Raw genomic sequence first — 12,800 nt, 5'->3', positions numbered from 1 at the left:
ATATCAATGTCAATCCCCTTTACCAACATGTCCTGCCTTATCGTCTCGCCCAGGTCTTCTTTGGTCTTCCTCTCCTACTCCTTCCAGGAATCTGCACTTCAGCTATTCTTCGTATTGGGTGATTAACGTCTCGACGTTGAACATGACCAAACCATCTTAACCTATGCTCTCTCATTTTGGCATCAATTGGTGCCACACCTAGACTTCCCCTAATATACTCATATCTAATTTTTTCCTTCTTTGTCACTTCACTCATCCATCTAAGCATTCTCATTTCCGCCACATGCATTCGTTGTTCCTCTTTCTTCTTACTGCCCAACATTCAGTTCCGTACATCATAGCCGGTCTTATGGCTGTTTTATAGAATTTTCCCTTCAGCTTCATTGGAATTTTTCTGTCACACAACACACCACTCGCTTCTTTCCACTTCATCCATCCAGCCCCAATTCTACTGCATGCATTTCCATCTATTTCTCCATTACTCTGTAATATCGATCCCAGGTACTTAAAACTATTACTTTTTACAATCAGTTCACCATCCAAAGAAACCATTTTATTTGTAGTAACTCCATCTTTAAATGAACATTCCAAATACTCTGTTTTTGTCCTACTAAGTTTTAAACCTTTTTCCTCCAGAGCTTGCCTCCACCGTTCCAGTTTTTGTTCTAAGTCTCTTTCACTATTTCCTACTAACACGACATCATCAGCATACATTAAGCACCATGGAATGTTCCCCTGTAGTTTCGCTGTTATCTGGTCCAAAACTAATGAGAATAAATACGGACTAAGCACAGAGCCTTGGTGCAATCCTACTTTCACATGAAATTTATCAGTCTCTCCCACACCTGTCCTAACACTAGTCGTTACTCCCTCATACATATACTTCACAATCTTTACATATTTACCAGGGACTCCTTTCTTATTGAATGCCCACCACTGAATCTCTCGAGGAACTCGTATCATATATGCTTTCTCAAGATCAATGAATACCATATGAGCGTTTGTTTCTTTACTCCTGTATTTTTCCATCAACTGCCTTATAATGAAAATTGCATCTGTTGTTGATCTGCCCTGCATAAAGCCAAATTGATTCTCGGATATTTCGGTCTCTTCACGTATCCGTCTATCAATTACTTTTTCCCATATTTTTATGGTGTGGCTAAGCAGTTTTATAGCCCTGTAGTTTGTACATTGTTGTATATATCCCTTGTTTTTGTAAACAGGTACCAGTATACTGCTTCTCCATTCGTCTGGCATTTGTCTAACTTCCATAATTCTATTAAATAGACCTGCTAGCCACCTTGTTCCTGTCTCTCCCAATGCTCTCCATACTTCCCCAGGAATATCATCTGGTCCTACCGCTTTTCCTTTCTTTATTTTTTGAAGCTCTTGAGCCACTTCCTCGGTTGTTATTTTGGTGACCATTGCTGCTACAGTCTCCGTTGACTCTACAGGCTGTCTGTCAAATTCTTCATTTAATAAGCTGTCAAAGTACTTTCTCCAACTCTTTTTGACATCCCTTTCGTGAACTAGTATTTTATTATTTTCATCTCGGATACATCTAATCTGATTAAAATCTTTTGCTTTCTTTGCTCTCTTTTTGGTTATTTTATATATCTTCGTTTCGCCTTACCTGGTATCAGGACACCCTGTATAATACATAATAAACAAATAAGTTTGTTGTGTATTCCTGAAAATGTTTATTATGACTTAGCAATAGCAATAAACATTTTGGTTTGCTGCCTTTCGTTATTGTGTGTAAACCCTTCTGCGAAGAGATTACGGTACACCGCAGTGGCATCGAAAGATTTTTTTGTCACAAATGAAACGAAGAGTTCAAAAATTATTTAATTTAAAATATCTCAGTGGCGTACAATTTTTTGCTTTAAAAATATTGAGACCATTGCACAAAATTGTATGGAAAAAAATTGTAACTTTGATTTCTGCGTCTTGGGGCAATGTGAACTTTTGATCAGTGTGACCAAAGCTACCTCTCTGTAAAGTTTTAGCCACTTTTACATGAGAAAAGTGGCGAGGTCCTTTATCCTAATAGGGTAGAATTATGGCATACAAGTTTTTAATTATCTCCTAGATATTACTAAAATCTGAATAAGATTCTACAAACAAAACATTTTTCTGTATTATCTATATTTTCTAATAATTTGTTTTTTTAGATAGCTGACCTAACAGAAAAACCTGGAGCAGTTTTAGTAGAATGGAAAGTTGTGGTTGATAATGAAGAAAAGGCAACTGATATAGAAGAATTTAGGCTTCAAAAGGCACTAGGAAATGTACACGAAGATAAACATTTAGTTGTCAATTTTCATGATGCTTACAAAGGTGAGTTAAAGGAATTTTAATTTCCTCGGCCACTGGCATCGATCCTAAAAAATTTTGTGATTTTAATATCATCATTATTCATCCAATCGCGTCCACTACTGGACATACGCCTTCCTCAGCCTCTTCCATTGTTCTTTACACTGGGCTGCTTGTAGCCAGTTTCCCACTATTCTTTTCACGTCGTTGATCCATCAGTTGGTAGGCGTCCTCGGCTTCTTTTGTAGATCTTTGGCCTCCATTCCATAGTTCGTTTTGTCCATCGTCCATCTTATTTTCTTGCTGTGCCCTGCCCAGTTTCACTTTAGCGTCATGATTCTTTCGATGCCGTCTTGAACGCCGGATCTTTATCTGATTTGTTGGTTTGTTATGTCGTTTCGAAAGCACATCACGTCTAGCATTGCACCTTCCATGACTCGTTGTGTAACTTGTGAATTTTTGTTTCCTAATTTTGTGCGGGCAAAACACATATTATAATGTGTTAATGCTACTAAAAGTTATAAACCTTTCGCTTGAGACACATGGGAATTCAACTTTTTAGAATATGGCTTAGTTTTCCAAGTGGCCATGTTGGGCCTACTCGTTTTTTGAAGTTATACTTCTTTGGGCGCGATTTCGTTGAGGGTGAAATTTTATTAATCTGCGCGCATGCGCACACCTACAGTATGGTATTAGTCGTTATACGGGCTCTGATTGGGTGTTGAAATGATCTGTCAATAATTGTTCAATATGGAGGTTATCGGTAAACAAAAATATTGTATATGTTAGTTTTTATTGTTGTGAGGACAGAAATAAAATCAAATTTATAATTATAGTGACTTTTTAAATAGTTTTGAAAAGCCGCAGGTACGTAATTCTAAATGTTTCAGTTGTATTCCAATAAAAAATTATCTTCATACCTATCTATTTGGAAAATGTAAAAAAAATAATGTAGTTACCTATTAGTAGGCAATGCTTTAATTTACATAATCTGATTACGAACAAACTTTCTACAAATCTTCATCTAATATATCGTTTTCTTACTCTATATTTTGTTGTATTTTAATTCGACAAAAATCAAACTAATAATTTGATTAAATTCATATAAATAAACAAAATGTCAAAAAGTTTATGGTGTAAACGTTTAGTTTGTGTATATTCCCACATGACGTATACGCGAATGTGGTGCAGTGGGAAATCGCTTCGACTTTCGTACGGCGCGATAGACGTGAAGTGGGTTCAAGCCCCAAGCAAGTTGTTATTTTTTTATTTTTTTTATAGATTTTATGATTGTAAGTATATTATTATATAATTTTTTTCAGAAAATACGTATTTAATTAAAATTTTTGGCAACAATTATTGTTCAGAAATCATTTGTGGCATTTTTCAATGTGTTTGTGTGTGTTTTATTCTTTTATTTTTTTTAATTTTTGCTATTGTTTTAATAAAATTTTTTGGAAAGTAGTAGAGAAACTGTTTAAAGTATATTGATTTCGTTGAAATCATATAATAGAAGTATAACTTCTTACATGCGTACAAAGTACACACATTCTTTTTTTTTTAATCCACAAAAAAAATAATTTCCTGTTGTCGGCTATATACCATAAATCACAAACAATTTATTAAAATTCCTTTATAACAGGTATATTTATATTAAAAAGACCCTTTCGAGACATATAACAGAACGTTTTCCGAATTACAATTTCATCATCAGTGCTGCCTACAAGGTATACATATTTGAGCCAGTAAAAATATCTGGGTGTAAATGGTGTAAAGTTACATTTTTGTCTAAAACGGGATAGTTCTCGGGAGTTGGCTGTATACCATGTAGTTAAAAAACTCCAACATCGAAGTAAAAAACTCCTTAGTAGTAGGTAGAATTTAATTAAAATTTCAAAAATCATCTGGATTACATAAATGCATCTAAAACGTTTTCGGACCTATCAGTCCATTATCAGTGAAACCTTGTACTCGTCTAATGTCTTGTATTAGCCCCAGAACCAAACAGTGGTTAAATTCAGACTTATTTACAGACAATTTTACAATTTACATTGTTAAATTGTAAAATTCAAAAGGCTTAAAGCCGATGTTAATGGATATCTTCTGGCACCAATTTGGCACTTAGCGTATAGGTTTCTGAAACATATGTCATTATTGGTCGTATTAAGACATCCTGCCAGTCTATTTGCTTTTTGTACTTGATCACTCACTTTTTTGTCCAGGTCTCCGTAGCTTGAGAATATAATTCCAAGGTATTTTATTTCCATTACTTGTTCAATACTGATACCGTCAATTTCTATTTTACTTCTGATTGGCTCTTTACTGATTACTTTTGTTTTAGTTTTCTGACATGAAATTGTCATATTGAATTCATTTACTTTTATGTTAAATGTGTGAACTAATCTTTGCAGACTATCAATACTATCTTCATCCTGGGCTATCAATATTGCGTCGTCTGCGAAACAGAGTATTTTTATTTCTTTGTTTCCAATTCTGTATCCTCTTCCTTTGATGACGCTTTTGAAATTAAAGAGAATAGGACCCAATTAATCTCCCTTACTTATTCCGCTGCCTACGTCTATAGGTTCTGTAAGTTGTCCATCTATTCTGACTTCCATTTTGTTGTTTTGGTACATGTTTTCAATGGTTTTTAAGATATCTAGGCCCTAGGGAGACTTCTCTATTATGCAGAAGATAGATTACAAAAAATAAAGTTGTAAAAATAAATCCTATTGTCGGAAAATTAACTCATATTTATAATAAACAAGATATAAGATAATGTTCCCAGTTTGTATACGATTTTTTTTAGGTCTAGATTGCCAGTTCCTCCAAAAAGATCTCAAAGTCAACAAACAGTATTCCTTTAGAGTTTGTTGTAAATTCGAAGGTACAAGCGAATGGTCTCCATGGTATTTGCCTCAAGTAGGTTCTACCAGTCTTAAACCCTTTTCCTAGCAATTTAGTCAAGATTATGAGTTAACAAATGAATTCAAAGTGGCAAAACCTAAAATAGATGATGTGGATATGCTGTATTCAGAAGGTGCTCAATTTTCCGCTGGGTATGTGATTGATTTTATCGTAATTTTTTGTTGCCTGCGATTATATCAGACTGTATAAGACTACAATGACTTCAGGTTTATATCAAACTTATACTACAATCAACGAGAAAAAGTATGTGTTAACCATCAGCTGTCAGAGGAAATTGAAAACAGACGTGGGGTTAGACAAGGATGCGTGTTGTCGCCAATTCTTTTTAATGTCTACTCGGAAGAGATCTTAAAAAAAGGTCTTGAGGGTGAAACAGCTGAATTAAAGGTAACTAGAGTTCCCATTAAGAACATTAGATCTATATTTAAAATATTGGGGATCTTTAGAGGCTGGTGACCAGAATAGCGCAGTTTGCACAAGAATACGGTCTGACAATGAACGTCAAGAAGACAAAATTTATGAGACTATCGAAAACTCAAAGAAATAACGAGAATCTCTTCATCAATGGATCCAATGTCGAACGAGTCGACCAATATGCATATCTTGGAAACAATGATCAACTCCACAGGTGATTACTTTCAGGAAATCAAAATCAGAATAGAAAAGGCTAGAGCAAATTTTAACACAATGATAAAAGTGCTCGGTACAAGAGATTTGAAGTTGGAGCTAAGAGTTAGGTTAGGATAGGTGCTACGTTTTCTCCATTTGTTTTATGGAAGGAAGCTTGGACCTTGAATGCGGTATCAATGAAAAACTAGAATCATTCGAGCTGTGGGTGTACAGAATAATTCTAAAAATATCGTTTACAGAACACGTCACAAACAAGGAGGTTCCGAGAAAGATGAATAAAGAAGTGGAAATCTTAAATACCATTAAAAAAAGAAAATTAGAATATCTCGGATATATTACACATGGGGAGAGATACAACTTACTCCCATTGCTTATTTGATTTTTTGATTTGATTGAAAGTTTCAAGGAACAAGAAGCATAGGAAGACTCAGAATGGTACGGATGTACCATTTTCTAAAGTCTCTAAAGTCCGAATAGCTATGATGATGGCCGACCTCCGTTACGGAGATGTCACTTAAAGAATTTTTTGTTCAATGATAACTAGTACGTTGAAAGATGATTTCATGTAATTAAATGGACTGCATTCTGTCTTCAGATTTATGATAGATTATGTTGTAACCAAAAGAGATATACATCCATCAAAAATAATCGACCCCGACGTAAGATGCCTCAACTCAGCAGATGTAGGTAGTGACCACACCACAGCCTATACTAAAATCACAATAAAGATGCACTAGAAATAAACAAACCAAGACACGTTGAATATTACGAGGAGCACTGCCAAATCATGATTTACAATCCATATACATTTTACCAAACCAAATCATGATTTAGAATGTTTATACATTGTAAATGATAATTAGGGAGTGCTCTTCGTAACATTCAAGCGTTTATTTCTAGAGCATATTGATTGTGATTTTAGTATGTATTATGTAAAATAAGAATCATTATAAACTAAAAGGGAGGTTCCCTAGGTTGGCTGTATACCATATAGTTAAAAAACTCTAACAAGAAGTAAAACCACTTCTATGTAAATTGGTATATTTATTAAAACTTAAAAATCCCAATGGATTGAATAAAAATGTCCAATTCAGAACGTTTTCAGACCTATCGGTCCATCATCAGTGAATCTACAATAAAATAAGTAATCCCACTATTAGAATTGAAAGATGGTTGAAATTTTTAAAAGCTAAAAATGTGGTTAGATTACTTACGTGCATACTTGCTAAATAGCCCCAGAACCAAACAATGGTTGAATTTAAAATTCAATTTACATTATTTAAAAATAATATTAAACAGGCTAAACGCCGATGTTACAGGATATTGCCTATGGGAACATGGTGAAACCCTACCAAAACCTCAATCAACCATCTTAGGCCAACTTTGACTATAAAGTGACACTAATGTCTAAGGAACTGTTTGAAGTGACATTGACAGTAGAGAAAAAGGTAGTCGATTTTCAATGATAATTAACCAAAAGGTCATGACCCACAACAAATGATAAAGATTTTAATATCTGAAAATGTCTAACATTTTAAATCTATTGGTTATTGAAAAGAAATTGTGATATACAAAATTAATTTAGAATATAAGATTATTTATATTGACTGTATACCATAACATTAGATTGATCAAATTGATAGAAAGAAAGTAAGCTGCTGTCAATAAAGATAAAAAGATAAAAATAGATGAAGGTGAGAAAAGAGAAAAATCAATATTAGTTGGAAAGTTATTGTACAAAATGAATAAATTGGTAGGTAAACCTTACCAATTTATTCATTTTGTACAATAACTTTCCAACTAATATTGATTTTTCTCTTTTCTCACCTTCATCTATTTTTATCTTTTTATCTTTATTGACAGCAGCTTACTTTCTTTCTATCAATTTGATCAATCTAATGTTATGGTATACAGTCAATATAAATAATCTTATATTCTAAATTAATTTTGTATATCACAATTTCTTTTCAATAACCAATAGATTTAAAATGTTAGACATTTTCAGATATTAAAATCTTTATCATTTGTTGTGGGTCATGACCTTTTGGTTAATTATCATTGAAAATCGACTACCTTTTTCTCTACTGTCAATGTCACTTCAAACAGTTCCTTAGACATTAGTGTCACTTTATAGTCAAAGTTGGCCTAAGATGGTTGATTGAGGTTTTGGTAGGGTTTCACCATGTTCCCATAGGCAATATCCTGTAACATCGGCGTTTAGCCTGTTTAATATTATTTTTAAATAATGTAAATTGAATTTTAAATTCAACCATTGTTTGGTTCTGGGGCTATTTAGCAAGTATGCACGTAAGTAATCTAACCACATTTTTAGCTTTTAAAAATTTCAACCATCTTTCAATTCTAATAGTGGGATTACTTATTTTATTGTAGATTCACTGATGATGGACCGATAGGTCTGAAAACGTTCTGAATTGGACATTTTTATTCAATCCATTGGGATTTTTAAGTTTTAATAAATATACCAATTTACATAGAAGTGGTTTTACTTCTTGTTAGAGTTTTTTAAGAATCATTATGAAATACTTTACACCTAAGGGAGTGGCACCAACACAAACAAAAATCAGAGTCGAAGGACTAAATACGGAATACATACTTATATAAAATAGAATGTCGGAGAAGATTGCTGAGAATGGAATATTAGAAAACGATAACATCGAGGAAAGCTGGGAAAAACTCAAAGGTGACATAATTAAGGGTGTTCAAAAATCATCAAAATTAAAGACGCCAATAATAAGGAAGAGAAGGACAAATATAAAATAACAAAAATAGTCGAAAGCTTCTACAAAACCTTGTACAGCTCGCAAAGCCAGCCTAATGAATCAACAAAGGAGAACGTCAAAAGAAAAATAAAAAACGTGGGATCAGAAGTACTACCAAATATAAAGGGATTCGAAATAGAAAGAGCTAATAGAAAGAACTAAAAAATAATAAAGCTCCAAGACACAACGGTATAATTACCGAGCTCTTGAAAACAAGCAAAAGAGTAACAATCCCTATACTAACACAGCTATTTAATAAATGTCTCCATAATAGCAAGATTCCTAAAGACTTCAAGTAAAGTCTAGTAAACTCTTACACAAAAAAGGGAACAAATGTTACCTACAGAATTATATACCTATATCGTTGACCTACAAAATGGACAGTTACCAACCGGTGGAACAGGCTGGCTTCCGCAAAGGATATAGTACATCAGACCATCTGTTGACAATGAGAACATTGATAGAGAAGGCAAATGAATACCAACTACCCGTATTTCTTGCCTTCGTAGACTATAAAAAGGCGTTTGATAGTATCGAGATGTGGGCCATAGAACAAACTATTAATAATTGTAGAATTGATTCGAGATATAGACAACTAATATATAATATATATGAAAATGCAACTATGATAGTACAACTAGACAGAAGACTAGTCCAGAAAGAGCAATGGAAAGAGCAATGTTAGGTATACGACTGTCAAATAAAAAGAAGAACGACTGGGTAAGATCAAAAACAACAGTCGAGGACATAACAACAAAAGTTGCCAAGCTTAAATGGAGCTTCGCAGGCCACACTGCTATACTAAAATCACAATCAAGATGCAGTAGAAGTAAACAAACCGAGACACGTTAACTGTTACAAGTAGCATTCGTGAAGCATGATTTACAGTCATCATTTGTGATTTACAATTACAATGTATATACATTATAAATCACGATTCAGGAGTGCTCCTTGTAACAGTTAACGTGTCTCGGCTTGTTTACTTCTACTGCGTCTTGATTGTGAATGTAGTATAGACAAAAAGACCAACGTTGGAATGCAACAATACAACAATGGAGACCTTACCAAAGTAAAAGACCGAGAAGAAGACCACATATGAAGTGGGTTGATGATATTAAAAGAGTAGCCGGAACAAATTGGAAATATGTTGCACAGGATAGAGACCGATGAAAGGAGTTGGGAGAGGCCTATGTCCAAACGTGGACGTTAGAAGGCTAAGAAGAAGAACATAATTAACGCAGCAACAGAATAACTTGGAAAGAGGAAAGTAACGAATATGTACTAACGTATTTAAAAAGAAAACCTCATGGTTTAGAGAGGAAGTGAAGAAAAAATGTAGAGAAAAGGAGAAAGCCTTTTTACAATACAGAACAAAACAAGCATAACAGGCATACAACCACTATAAATGAATAAGAAACTAAACGAATACTTTAGTCAGACAAATAAAAAAAATAAATGGCAGAGTTTCTCAAAACACATGGAACACCACTTCTTCGGACCACAAAACGAAATATGGAGAATGATCAGAGGAGAAAGAAAAGAGATGAACGAACTAATAAAAACGAAACACATTCAGAAGGAAACATAGGCAGACTATTTTCGATCTCTATTTGCTAAAGGTGACGATAATGAACGACCAACACCTGAAGTTACGACAAACTAAGAAATGAAGGACGCATTAAGGAAATTAAAAAATAACACCAGCAGAGAACAGAATATGAAACGAATTCCTAAAGTACGCAGGACAAGATCTGACTAAACAACTATTAAAACTAATACAAAAAATAATAGAATAAAACACAATACCACAAGAATGGATATCAAGCATCCTAATATCTCTCTTAAAAAAGGGAGAAAAATCGGACCCTGAGAATTACACGGGGATTAATTTATATAACACAACATTACAATTAACAACCAAAGTGATAACAAACAAACTGAATAAAATTATAACATTAGCAGAAAAACAAGGTTTTAGGTCGGGTTTTAGGTATCCAACTTGGTGTATATGCATTTTGGATTTATCGTAGTTACGCGTGACATTGCAACCCTGACAGAACTATTGGTGACATCTGGTGACTGTCTCAATTAGAATCAAACAAATTTATTCATAGCGTTGACCAACTGTTACTTTTTAAACAATGTTTGTATCGTATCTCAGTTGCCATTATAATTTTTAGTAATGTGTTTTATTTTCAATCTAAATTTAATAATAAAAATTGTATTTTGGAACAACTTTTGATGTGAAAGTTAAAAGGTCAAAAGAGCCATTTTCTTTACACTTGGTATTTATTAGATTAACTATTTATTACTAATGACAATATACAAATTGGTATACTGAAGAAATTCAATTGTGATTAGAAAATGGGTATAATTAACAGAAGCAAACAATTAAAAGATAATTGATAATTATTATTAACTGCAGGTATCCAAACAAAAATATGTACATTATTGTATAAACATAACATTACTAAATTGTTTAGTACCATTTTACACTGGACGTTCAAGGATATCTGTGAAAGTAGCTAGGGCCTGACTATGTATTTATTTTTTTTACATGTAGCTCATATAGTTAAAAAAATTGTTTAAATACAATGCCACTCAATTAGATTCTCAAAGAATTTTCATTTTTATCTTAGAAGCTGTCAGTTCCACACCGAGCGAAGTGTAGCCAATCGTAGTGTATATCTTCCTTTACCTATTATATAGGGTGTGTCAAAAGTAGCGGGACGGTCGAATATTTCGTGAAACGAACATCGGATCGAAACACTGAAACGTGTTCAATGATTTTCAAAAATCTATTAAATGACTCCAAACACGACCCCCAAACCCCCCATTCTGTGGTGTTTGGTGGGGGTAACTTCAAAATCTTAAATAGGAACCCCCATTTTTTAATGCAAATTTGGATTTCTTATGCAAAAATAAGTAACTTAAAAAGGTTTATCCTTATACACTAGAAAAATTATGCAAAACGGCCTAATATCTCGAGAAATTCACCTCTAAATGAAAAAATAAAAAAAAGTGTTCAATATTTTTCAAAAATCTAACTAATGGCAACAAATATGACCCGCGCCCTACTATACATTAAAGATAAAGATATTAAATTAATACGAACCACTATATTTATTGCAGGTTCTAATTCTACAAAACATTCTTATAAAACTGTATTCAGTACCATAAAAATTAGTTTGCGGACTTCGGAGCTGTATATGTTTTTCAGTGATTACAGCACCATCTATCACGATTCGATAAAAAGTTCAGATAAAAATTGGTTACTTTTTCACATAAAATCCTGATCTGAATAGCCACTTTACACGATGCAAGTAATTGCGAAATTTATTGCACAAGTTCTTGCAGCAAGAACTTCTGCAATAAGTTGCAACTAGCTTTCTGCAATAAAGTGATTACACGGTGCAAGTAATTGCATAAACTGACATGAAATGAACAGAAACTTTGACATACCATAAATTTTAGGTTATGTTGTTTTTATAAATTAAAAATGTATTTTTTTGAGTAGAGTTATCGATATATTAGATTAAAAATGTTAGATTATAATTTGAGAAAATTATAATATGTATTATGTATAACAAAATCAAATAATACCTAATGCAAGTATACCTATAATACATTATTCATTTACAAAAGGAAATAAGTTGTTAAACATTGTTAAATACAAAAGAAATAAAAATAGAATATAGTTTCTTTAATCCCTATGTTGCATAATTAAAGTTATCCACCAGAATAATGTTATCTGTGAAGCGTGAAATTGGTAAAAAGTTCCTCTAGTTTTGTCAAAAATTGTTTAATTTGAAATTTCGGATGATAGAATATCAAAACAAACAGTGTAGCCTTAAAAGTTACTAAAAACATACCCAAATTGCAGAAAAAATTGCATGAAAAATAGGACATGTTCTATTTAGCTGCAACTTCTTGCAGCAAGAAATTGCTGCAAGAAGTTGCAGCTTTTCTGTGCAATTTGCGTATGACACGATGCAATTTCTATTGCTGCAAGAAATTGTGCAATTAGTTGCATCGTGTAAAGTGGCTATAATGAAAAATCTGGTTTTCCATATGATTTCAAAGTTGTCCCCAGCCCCACCCTGAGGGCGTTGTCGTGTTTAATACCATTCGATAGATTTTAAAAAA

The sequence above is a fragment of the Diabrotica virgifera genome, chromosome 7 (assembly GCF_917563875.1).
Source record: "Diabrotica virgifera virgifera chromosome 7, PGI_DIABVI_V3a".
NCBI lineage: Eukaryota > Metazoa > Arthropoda > Insecta > Coleoptera > Chrysomelidae > Diabrotica > Diabrotica virgifera.
The sequence above is the reverse complement of the archived record's forward strand: the minus strand, read 5'-3'. Positions refer to the sequence as shown.